The sequence below is a fragment of the Malania oleifera genome, chromosome 13 (assembly GCF_029873635.1).
Source record: "Malania oleifera isolate guangnan ecotype guangnan chromosome 13, ASM2987363v1, whole genome shotgun sequence".
Lineage (NCBI taxonomy): Eukaryota > Viridiplantae > Streptophyta > Magnoliopsida > Santalales > Ximeniaceae > Malania > Malania oleifera.
Genome location: NC_080429.1, coordinates 18,289,372 through 18,300,142, shown reverse-complemented (window position 1 = coordinate 18,300,142; position 10,771 = coordinate 18,289,372).

The window sequence follows — 10,771 nt, the reverse complement described above, 5'->3', positions numbered from 1 at the left end:
GATTGATTGTCGTAGGAAGGTAGTGGTGTTCAGAACTCCTAAAGAGTAGGAATATGATTTTGTGGGATCGTGTGTGCATTCGACACCATAGATTCTATCAGTTATACAAGCAAGAAGGTTACTTTTAGACAGTTGTCAGGGGTACCTAGTTTGTGTGAAGGAACCACCACGGGATGATTTGAAACTTGAAGATATCCGAATGGTTAACGAATTTTTGGATGTATTCCTAGAAGACTTACCTTGTTTACCTCCTAATCGTGAGGTTGCGTTCGCTATTGAATTACTGCTAGGCAAGGCACCGATTTCTAAAGCTTCATACCGGATGGCTCCAGCTGAACTTAGAGAGTTGAAGGAGCAGTTGCAGAAACTAAAGGATAAGGGTTTTATCAAACCTAGTGTTTCACCCTGGGGAGCTCCATTATTGTTTATGAAAAAGAAGGACGGGTCGATGTGAATGTACATTGATTACCACGAGATCAACAAGGTAACAATGAAGAACCGATACTCGTTGCCTTGTATAGATGATCTGTTTGACCATCTACAAGGAACGCAGGTCTTTTTTAAGATTGATCTACGATTAGGGTATCATTAGGTGAGAGTTAGGATGGAGGATGTTCCGAAGACTGCTTTCTGAATCAGATACGGTCACCACAAGTTTTTGGTCATGCCTTTTGGGTTGACTAACGCCCTAGCAGTATTTATGGACCTAATGAACAGAGTTTTCTATGAATATCTAGATTAGTTTGTAGTGGTGTTTATTGACGATATTTTGGTATAGTCTAAAAGTTCGGAAGAGCACGAAAACCATTTGAGGTTGGTACTTTAGGTTCTACGGGAGAAGAAGCTATATGCCAAGTTAAAGACATGTGAGTTTTGGTTAAAGCAAATCGCATTTCTAGGTCATGTTGTGTCAAATGGTGGTATCTCATTTGATCCTGGTAAGATAGAAGTAGTGGTTGACTGGGTGAAACCGAAGAGTGTACAGGATGTTCAGAGTTTCCTAGGAATGGCTGGGTATTACTGGCGGTTCGTGAAGGAATTCTATAAGTTATCTGGCCCTCTGACATGGTTGACGAGGAAGGTTATGAGATTTGAATGGACCGACGAGTGCAAGCAGAGTTTTCAGGAGTTGAAACACCGACTGGTCACTACTCCGATTTTAACCATCCCAACTGGGGATGGTGGTTTTTTGATTTACAGCGATGATCGCTGAAGGGTTTGGGATGTGTGTTGATGCAATAGGAGAAAGTAATTGCTTATGCTTCTCGACAACTCAAGGAGTATGATAAGAATTACCCCACGCACGATCTGGAGTTGGCAATAGTAGTATATGCGTTGAAAATCTAGAGACACTACTTATACGGTGAAAAGTGTAAAATTTTCACTGACCACAAGAGCCTCAAATACTTTTTCACACAAAAGGAGTTGAACATGAGGCAAAGGAGGTGGTTGGAACTGATCAAGGACTATGATTGCACCATTACCTATCATCCAGATAAAGCTAATGTGGTAGCTGATGCGTTGAGTCGGAAGTCAGAGCACGCGTCAGTATCTGCAATAGTAGGTCAGCATCATATCAAACGGGATCTGAAGAGTCTTAACATACAATTGGTGGATGGTAATCATCGGGCTTTCATTGCTAGCTTGGTGATCCAGCCAACGTTATTTGAGAGGATTAAAGTTGCGCAGGCTAGTGATGTGGAGTTAGTTAAGACCGTGGAGAAAGTGCAGCAAGGGTTGGCTGTAGATTTTAATATCTCCGAGGGAGGTGTATTGAGGTTTGGAAACAGACTATGCATTCCAAACGACGAGGGGATAAAGAGGACGATCCTGGAGGAGGCACATCATTCTTTGTATATGGTACATTCAGGTAGTACGAAGATGTATCGGGATTTACGCAAGTCCTTCTAGTGGAGTGGCATGAAATGGGGGATTGCCCGGTTTGTGGAGCAATGTCTGACATGTCAGCAAGTGAAAACTGAACATCAGAGGCCAGCAAAGCCGTTGTAACCATTAAGTATTCAGGAGTGGAAATGGGAGCATATTTCCATGGACTTTGTCACCGTATTGCCACCTACGCTTCACAAGCAGAATGCAATTTGGGTGATCGTGGACAGGTTGACAAAATCTGCTTACTTGGTACAGATGAAGGTTAGCTACTCATTGAGTAGGCTAGTAAATCTATACATGCAGAAGATAGTCAAAATGCACGGGGTACCAGTGTCCCTTGTTTCCGATCGAGACCCAAAGTTCACTTCTCGATTTTGTAAGAGTTTACAGGAAGCACTGGTAATGAAGCTTACTTTCAATATAGCGTTCCACCCCCAGACTGATAGACAATCAAAGAGGACAATACAGATCTTGGAGCATATGTTACGAGCTTTTGTATTAGACTTCGATGGTAGTTGGATTCAGTTTCTACCATTGGCGAAGTTTGCCTATAACAACAACTTCCAAGCTAGTATTGGTATGGCACCATTCGAAGCATTGTATGGTCAGAGATGCAGGTCTCCTCTGTACTGGGATGAGGTCAATGAATGGCAGATATTGGGTCCCGAACTCATACAACAGACTTCTAAGAAGGTCAGATTGATCAGGGATAGGATTAAATCAGCTCAGAGTCGGCAAAAGAGTTACGCGGATGTTCGCCGCCGTGAGTTGGAATTCAAGGTGGGGGGTAAGATATTCCTGAGGATCGCTTCGATGAAAGGAGTGATGAGGTTTGGGAAGAAGGGCAAGCTGAGCCCTAGGTATATTGGACCATTCGAGGTACTGGAACGAGTGGGTCTGATGGCCTATAGGATTGCACTACCTCCAACGCTCTCTCAGATCCATGATGTGTTCCACATATCCATGTTGAGAAGGTACATTCCGGATCCGTCACATGTGATTAGTTACGAATCCTTATAGATTGGGGATGCTTTGGTGTATGAGGAGATGGCTGTTTAGATTCTAGACCAGAAAGTTCAAAAGTTGCGTACCAAGGAGATATCGTTAGTGAAGGTATTGTGACGGAATCACGTGATTGAGGGAGCTTCTTAGGAGTTAGAGACAGAAATACGGCGAAAATATCCACAGTTGTTTTGAGTAGTAGCTTTGGTAGCAAGATTGGTATGGGTATGTATGTAATATTCTGTTATCGTAGTAATGATGTGTGGTTAGTCTCTAGGAGAGTTTTGTAATATTGTGAGCTCCCGAGATGGTATGTATGTAACCACGGTATTCCTCCGCCATAAGTGAGGGTATGTGTCACACCCCAAACCCGTAGATGGGTCCCAAGTATGAATATAGTAACCTAACTTATCTTTGTATCAATTAAACATACATGATACAATACTGAATGAGGGTCCGACATCGTGGGATACACGTAAACCCTGTACACATTCACATAAATATTCATACTCATCAAATACGCAGCGAAAAATGTTCTTTCTATACATACATCATACCACACCAAAGTCTATATAGAACTAGAATATACGTTCCCAAAATTACAGTACATACTTCGGGTTTCTACAAAATCCAACAATGGCAACCCGGTTACAAAACTCATACTTACACAAGTATTAAACGCAGCTAATCGACACCCCCGCTTCCGGATGCTAGGATGCTAGTTTTGGCTACCCGAAGGACCTGAAAAATATTTGTATATTCTGGGTGAAACACCTCTCAGTAAGGAAGAAAGTAGGTTATATCAGTGTGTGGCATACGAGTGTTATTTCAGTGTAAACCATAACACAATACAATACAGTTCCATACAGTTTCAATATTTTTCACAAATCCATTCCAGTAGATACGATACCAAACATACGGTCAGTGTCATCACACTAAGCACCCAATTACCCTGCGATAACCGAAGTCTCACAGCGATAATGTTGCCAATACGAGTACCCGATAGCCCACGATAACCGACGCCTCATAGCAACATCGTTGCCACTATGGTATAGCTCACACTCATTGGTGACCAGCCGGAAAGAACAGGCGATATTTCACACCCTCGGATATAGAGTCGGACACTCTCGCCCACGGTAATTAGCAGAGACATGGCGTCAGCATACAATAATTAGCCGCCCCTAACTGATTCAACGTACGATAATTAGCCACCCCTAGCTAATTTACAAAACCTGGAACAATTTTGGAACTCATGTCCCTATATTCATTGGCGTATAATACTTAGCCGCCCCTAACTGTTTTTACAAAACCTGGAACATTTTACATACAACAGTTCATTCCACACTTATTTGGTATACAACAAATCCTATTGTTTTCAGTTCAAGAATACAGTTTAATACAAATATGGGTATGGTCATCTCAATACTACAATTTTAATACAACATACGGTTTCTCTAACAAAATAGATACGATGCCCGAAACCCCCAAATTTTTCCAAAAACTATAACCCAAAAATCTCGCATTTTCACCCGATAGATATTCCCAAATAAGTAATCAAAACATAAATACGATCGTAAACTACAGGTTTATCGATCCCAATTTAAAAAATAAACTGATATAAATAGAATCCCCTTACTTTTTCTTGAATACCAAAATATGAACTCTACGACTCCAAAACTATGAACCAAGTTCCCAAAACCTAAACATCCAAGAACTATACTTCACTATAATTCTTACTACTACATAAAAATCGAAACGAAACTGAAATCGGACCCTTACCTCGGTTTTGGGTCAAAACCCCAAAATCCTTGAAACGAAGATCTAATCCACTATTCTCGAATAGATTCCTCCCCTAATCCACGCAATAACGTCGAATCATCGAATCAGGCGACAAACAGCGAAGAATCGAAGAGAGAGAGAGAGAGAAAGAGAGAGAGAGAGAGAGAGAGAGAGAGAGAGAGAGAGAGAGAGAGAGTTTTAGCTTTCTTAGCCATGAAGCAATGAAATAGGATATTTATAGCCCCTTTGACCCGGCCAACCTCGTCGACAAGATGGCGCCTTCTTCGATGAATCATCCATACATTTCGTCGACAAACCGACTCCTTCGATGACGAACCCTATTCCGATATTTTACAATACGATCAGTATGATATTTTACAACATGATCGGTATCTCTTCGTCGACGAGACTCTGAATTTCGGTGACGAAGATTACAAAGGCCTTCGTCAATGAGAACAATGGCTTCGTCGACGAAGCCTGAAAAATTTATCATTTTACCCTTTTTCATTTATTCAATCTTCATACCTCAGGTCGAGTTCTTACAGTATGTATGTATTTGGGACGGAACTGCTATGTGGGTGGCCGCCGACTCTTTCTAGAATCAGCTATGCATTTGGATATGTTATTGAGTTGGTAAATGAGAGATTACAAATTTCGAGGATGAAATTTTTGTAAGGAGGGGAGGTTGTAAGAACCCGACCCGAGATAGGTGTATTAAATAAATAAGAAAAAAGAAGGAAAATTAAAAAGGTAAAAATCTGCAAGGCTCATCAACGGGGCTTCTTTTCTCGTCGACGAAGTCTCTTGTGCAGCTCGGCGATGAGATTCAAGAGCCCATCGATGAGGAGATACCGAGGGATTTTAGGAATTCTTGAAATCTCAAACTCGTCGACAAGTCCACCTTGGCGTCGACAAAATTCCTTCTGCAGCTCGTCGACCAGGACGTCATCTCATCGACAAGTTTGGCGGGGTCAACCAAGTTGTAAATATCTAAATCACTTGCTTAATGAAGAAAAAACCAAAATCCTCTCTCTCTCTCTCTCTCTCTAGGATTTCAGGTCTTCTGTTGCCAGAATCAATGATCCGACATTGCTACGTGGATCAGGAGGAGAATCTCTTCAAAAATAGCAGATCGGATCTTCGTTTCAAAGATTTTTAGGTTTTGACCCAAACTAAGGTAAGGCTCTGAATCCATTTTCGTTTCGGTAGATATGTATAAAATATGATTGTAAGGAAGTATTGTTCTTTGTTGTTTACATTTTGGGAATTCGGTTCGTAGTTTTGGATACGTAGAGTTCGTGTTTTGGTTTTTGGGTTAAAGGTAAGGGGATTCTGTTTATATCAGTTATTTTTTATTGGAATTGGTAAACATGTAATTTACGATTGTATGTATGATTTGGCTACTTATTTGGAAAAATCTATCGAGTGAAAATACGGGATTTTTGGGTTATTATTTTGGGAAAATTTGGGGGTTTCGGGTATCATCTCTATTTCTATTGGAAAATCGTATGTTGTATAAAATTGTGATATTGAGATGACCGTACCTACATTTGTATTAAACTGTATTCTCGAACTGAAAACGATATGATTTATTGTATACCAAATAAGTGTGGAATAGACCATTGTACGTAAAATGTTCCAAGTGTGTGAAAACAGCTGTGACAACCAAATATCGTAAGTTGAGAGGTATAGGAACATGAGTTCCAAAATGTTCCAGGTTTTGTGAAATTGTCGCGTCTCAACTAATTACCATGGGCAAACGCCATGTATTGGCTAAATACCGTTGGCGAGAGTGTCTGGCTTTACATCTAAGGGTGTGAAATATTACCTGTTTGTTCCGATTAGTCACCGATGGGTGTGAGTTGAGACTGTATTAGCAACGATATCTCTGTGGGGCTTTGGCTAATGCCTAGTTATCAGGTGCTTCGTGTAATGCGGCCAATTTTGGCCGAAGAGTGCAGCGACACTGACTGTATGTTTTGTATCGTATGTATTGGAACTAGATTGTGAAAATACTAGAACTGTATCGTGTTATGTTTTATGTCGAAATGACACTTGTATGTCACACACTGATATAACTTGTTTCTTTCTTACTATGAGGTGTCTCACCCCGATTATACAAATATTTTTCAGGTCCTTCGAGTAGCCGTCACTAGCGTCCTAGTGTAACGGGAGCGTAGTTGTCAGTTAGCTGCGTATAGTACTCGTATAAGTACGAATTTTGTAACTGGGTTGTCATTGTTGGGTTTTGTAGACACCCGGGGTACGTACTGTATTTTGGAGTGTAGACTCTAGTTATGTATAAAATCTGGTATGGTATATTGTATGTATTAGAAAGAACATTTCCGCTGCGTATGTGACATGTATGTGAATGTGTATAGGGTATACGTGTACCCCACGGGGTCGGACCCTCATTCAGTGTAGTATCATGTATGTTTTAATTGATATAGAGACAAGTTAGGTTACTAAATTCACACTTGAGGTCCATCTGTGGGTTTGGGGCGTGACACACCCCATTTAAATAGTTAAATGCTAGATAAATAGCTCATTTCTACCCTTACCTCAACTTTGGGATGATGTCTGGAAAGACCCAATTCAAAAATCCACTCCACTAGACTTGCAGAGAAACGCCCCTAGATCCTCGTGGTAACTTCCGATCGTTGATTCGGGTAACAAACGGCGAGAAATCATAAAGAAAAGGGGTGGGGCGAGATTTAGAGAGAGAAAGAGAGATAAGATTTCTTAATGAAGAAGTAACTTAAAAATCAATTTATAGGCTGTTGACTTGGCCAACTTCGTCGACGAAATGCAACCTTCGTCAACGAGTTGCAGAAAGACGTTCATTGGCGAAAGAAAGGGTTTGTCAACAAACCTTAAACCTGAAATTTCCCGTCGTTCAGGATTTCTTCGTCGACGATGCCTGAACTTTGTCAACGAGGCACAAAAGGGCACTCGTCAATGAAAACAAGGGATTCGTCGACAGGCCCTATTGCTTTGCCCTTTTTAAATTTCTCTTTTTCTTTTCTTATTTATTTCTTTTATTTTCTAGGTTCGGGTTTCTACATTAACATCCAACATTAACTTTTTTTTATTAAATCATTCATTTTATGCTTACTTTTTAATTAAAATCAAAATAAAATAATCATATGAACTTAAAATATATATATAAAAGGACATGAGTCCGGTGCACAAAGCTCCCGCATATGCAGGGTCCGGGAAATGGGTGCACCACAATAGGTCTATAGTACGTAGTCTTACCTTACATTTTTGCAAAAGGATGTTTCCATGTCTCGAACTCATCACCTCCAGGTGACACAAGGATAACCTTACCATTGCGTCTAACCTCCCCTTTTACAAGAACTTAAAATACACTTAAAATTAATTTTTTTATAAAAGTTTTTAAAATAATAATAGTAAAATTTATTTAAAAAATCTTTTTCTATTTCTCAATTGCGGAGTACAATAAAATCATTCTTATAAAGTGAATTTTCAAATAGAATAATTAAGTAAAATAAACATAATAATTTTATTTTTATTATAATATTTTCAATTTATACAATTTTGTATTTTATTCTTTTAATCATCTATTTTTAAAATGACTATTTGAATCAAAGATAAAAATAAATATTTGCTTAATCAAAATTTTAATTTGTTTTACTTTTAGAAAAACTAGTAACATGTTACGTGTGTTGCACTTGATTGCATGTAAATAACATTATGTAAATTATTTTAATAAAGTTTAGATATATTTTTTAAAGAAATTAATAGAATATTTTCATAATTTAATTTATAAATATTAAAAAATTGGCCCCGCTCCACTTTCCTAAAAGCAAGGACCACTACTAGAGGTCAAACCAAAGATCTATGGAAGTCGGGGTTCGTCTACCCAAAGTTAAGAAAAAAATTATATTATCTTAAAGTAGTGTTTGGGAGTATAGATTTTGAATCTTATATTTGAATGCAATTTCAACACAATTTTACATTACAATTTATGTAAATCCAATTAAAAATACAAATCCATGACCTCTCAAACATAAGGTAAAAGTATAAGATACGATACCCCCAGGGTGTGGTTCAGGTGGTAGTGCAGGTTGCGGGAGTGTCTTTCACGAGGTCAGGTGTTCAAACCCTCCCGAGTTCGTTTCCGCCCCTAGACTCCTGAATTTACCCTCCCTTCGGAGTTATGGGGTCAACTTCAAGGGGCATAGGATTAGTCACGTGAACCGTAAAACGGACATGTGGATACTCGGTGCGTAATCCAAAAAAAACAAAAGTATAAAATACAATATGATAGGAATGCTCTATTTTTTATTTTATTTTATTTTATTACATAAAAACTTCAACCACCAACGAGCCCTTCGGACCCCTTGGTGCGGCACCAAACCTACGGATCGGCATCCTCCGCCCCCAGGTCTCGCTGATCAGGGTAAAGTTCGAAATGCGAACACGACTTCTGTGTATCAGTTAGACATTCGGTCAACTCGACCCTCGGGACACATCTCCATTACCATCTACGGTCCCCGCTGGCTCACAGAGAATTCTTACCATCAATAGTCCCCGCTGGCAAGCAGAGCAAACTCTCACCATCCACGCTTCCCGCTAGCTCACAGAGTAAACTCTCACCATCCATAGGTAACACTGGCTCCGTGAGTGTATCTTCCTGTAATTAAACCCCCGATGCTCCTTATTACCTTGTTGATGTCTCTTCACCGCGTCATGCCCGTGAGAACAAGAATGCTCTAATTAACATTATAAGAAGTGTAAATTTTAAAATTTATAGATCATTATGGATAAGAAATTTAATAAATATCTATAAAAGTTCACTTTTAGAAATTTTTAGTCTTACTTTAAAAAGATCAGGGTATTTTTGTCCAACAAAATGATTTATATTATTCGTTCTTTTATATATAGTATACATTAATCAAATTTCTAGCTTTAAATTTTTTATTTTTATTTTTATTTCTTGTTTTTATTTTCTTATATACCAACACGCCCTAAATCTTGGAGGATATTTAGTTGAATTCATCTTCTAAAAATTTTTCAAAATTTAATGCTGAGAAAGTCAAATACCCGCATTTGAGAAATCATCAGACATGGTAAGCATTTTGGATTCTCCCCTAAGATAATCTTAAATCCTACCATGTTCTTACCTTTTGCTGTTATAATCATTATATTATTATAAAATATTTTTAAAAATGTTATTGTTAGTTCTTTTCATTATTAATTATTTTAGTGGTTGTGGTAGTCATTATCGCTATTATTAATTTATTTTCTCTATTATGATTATTATTAAAAATGATTATTAAAGATTGCTACAATTATTATATGCACTCGCAAGGATACACATTTTATCATGACAAATGAACGGCATGTTGGTATTCTTATTAAAGTAATATTAATTTCATATTACATCAAATACTAAAATCCTATTTTATTAGAAATAAAAAAATATTCTCATTAAGAGAGTAATCATATTTCCATACATAAAAAAATCTAAGAAAGTGAACATTTAAAGATTACCTAAGATTACATAGAAGATTTGACACAGCCTTGAGGTGATTACTAGGGCAGGTTCAAACTGGACAGGAAGGAATAGAATCCAGGAATTAGATCTCTTGCAGATTGATCATTCACTCAAAGTTTATAAACAGATGGTGAATGATCATTGCATGCTATCTAGCTATCACGATCTATTTTGAAATATGTAACAAAATTTGGTTATCTAGCTACAAATTGTGCTCCCTAAAAGCAGAACTTCGAAGAAGTATTGGTTCGGAAGAAAGCGAGGTAGGCTTCAAATGGTCAAGTCGCAGGGAAGGGCACATGTTTTCCCCCATGTCGGGAACTCGTCCGAAATGGAAACTATGAACCAAAAGGGTAATGACATACCAAAATTCAACATGGGACAAATTTTCCACGCAACAGGACCTGAAATGCTGGCAGTGGCAGCTAAATGATAAATGATGACAAGTCTGGAGAGATCCCAGTTGATGGATTTACACAGACCAAATCATTTGTTCGTCCATTCGTTCTTATCAAAAACTTCCATAACAATTGGAAAACCAACATAGCCGAGACAAATCAACAAATGAATTGGTTT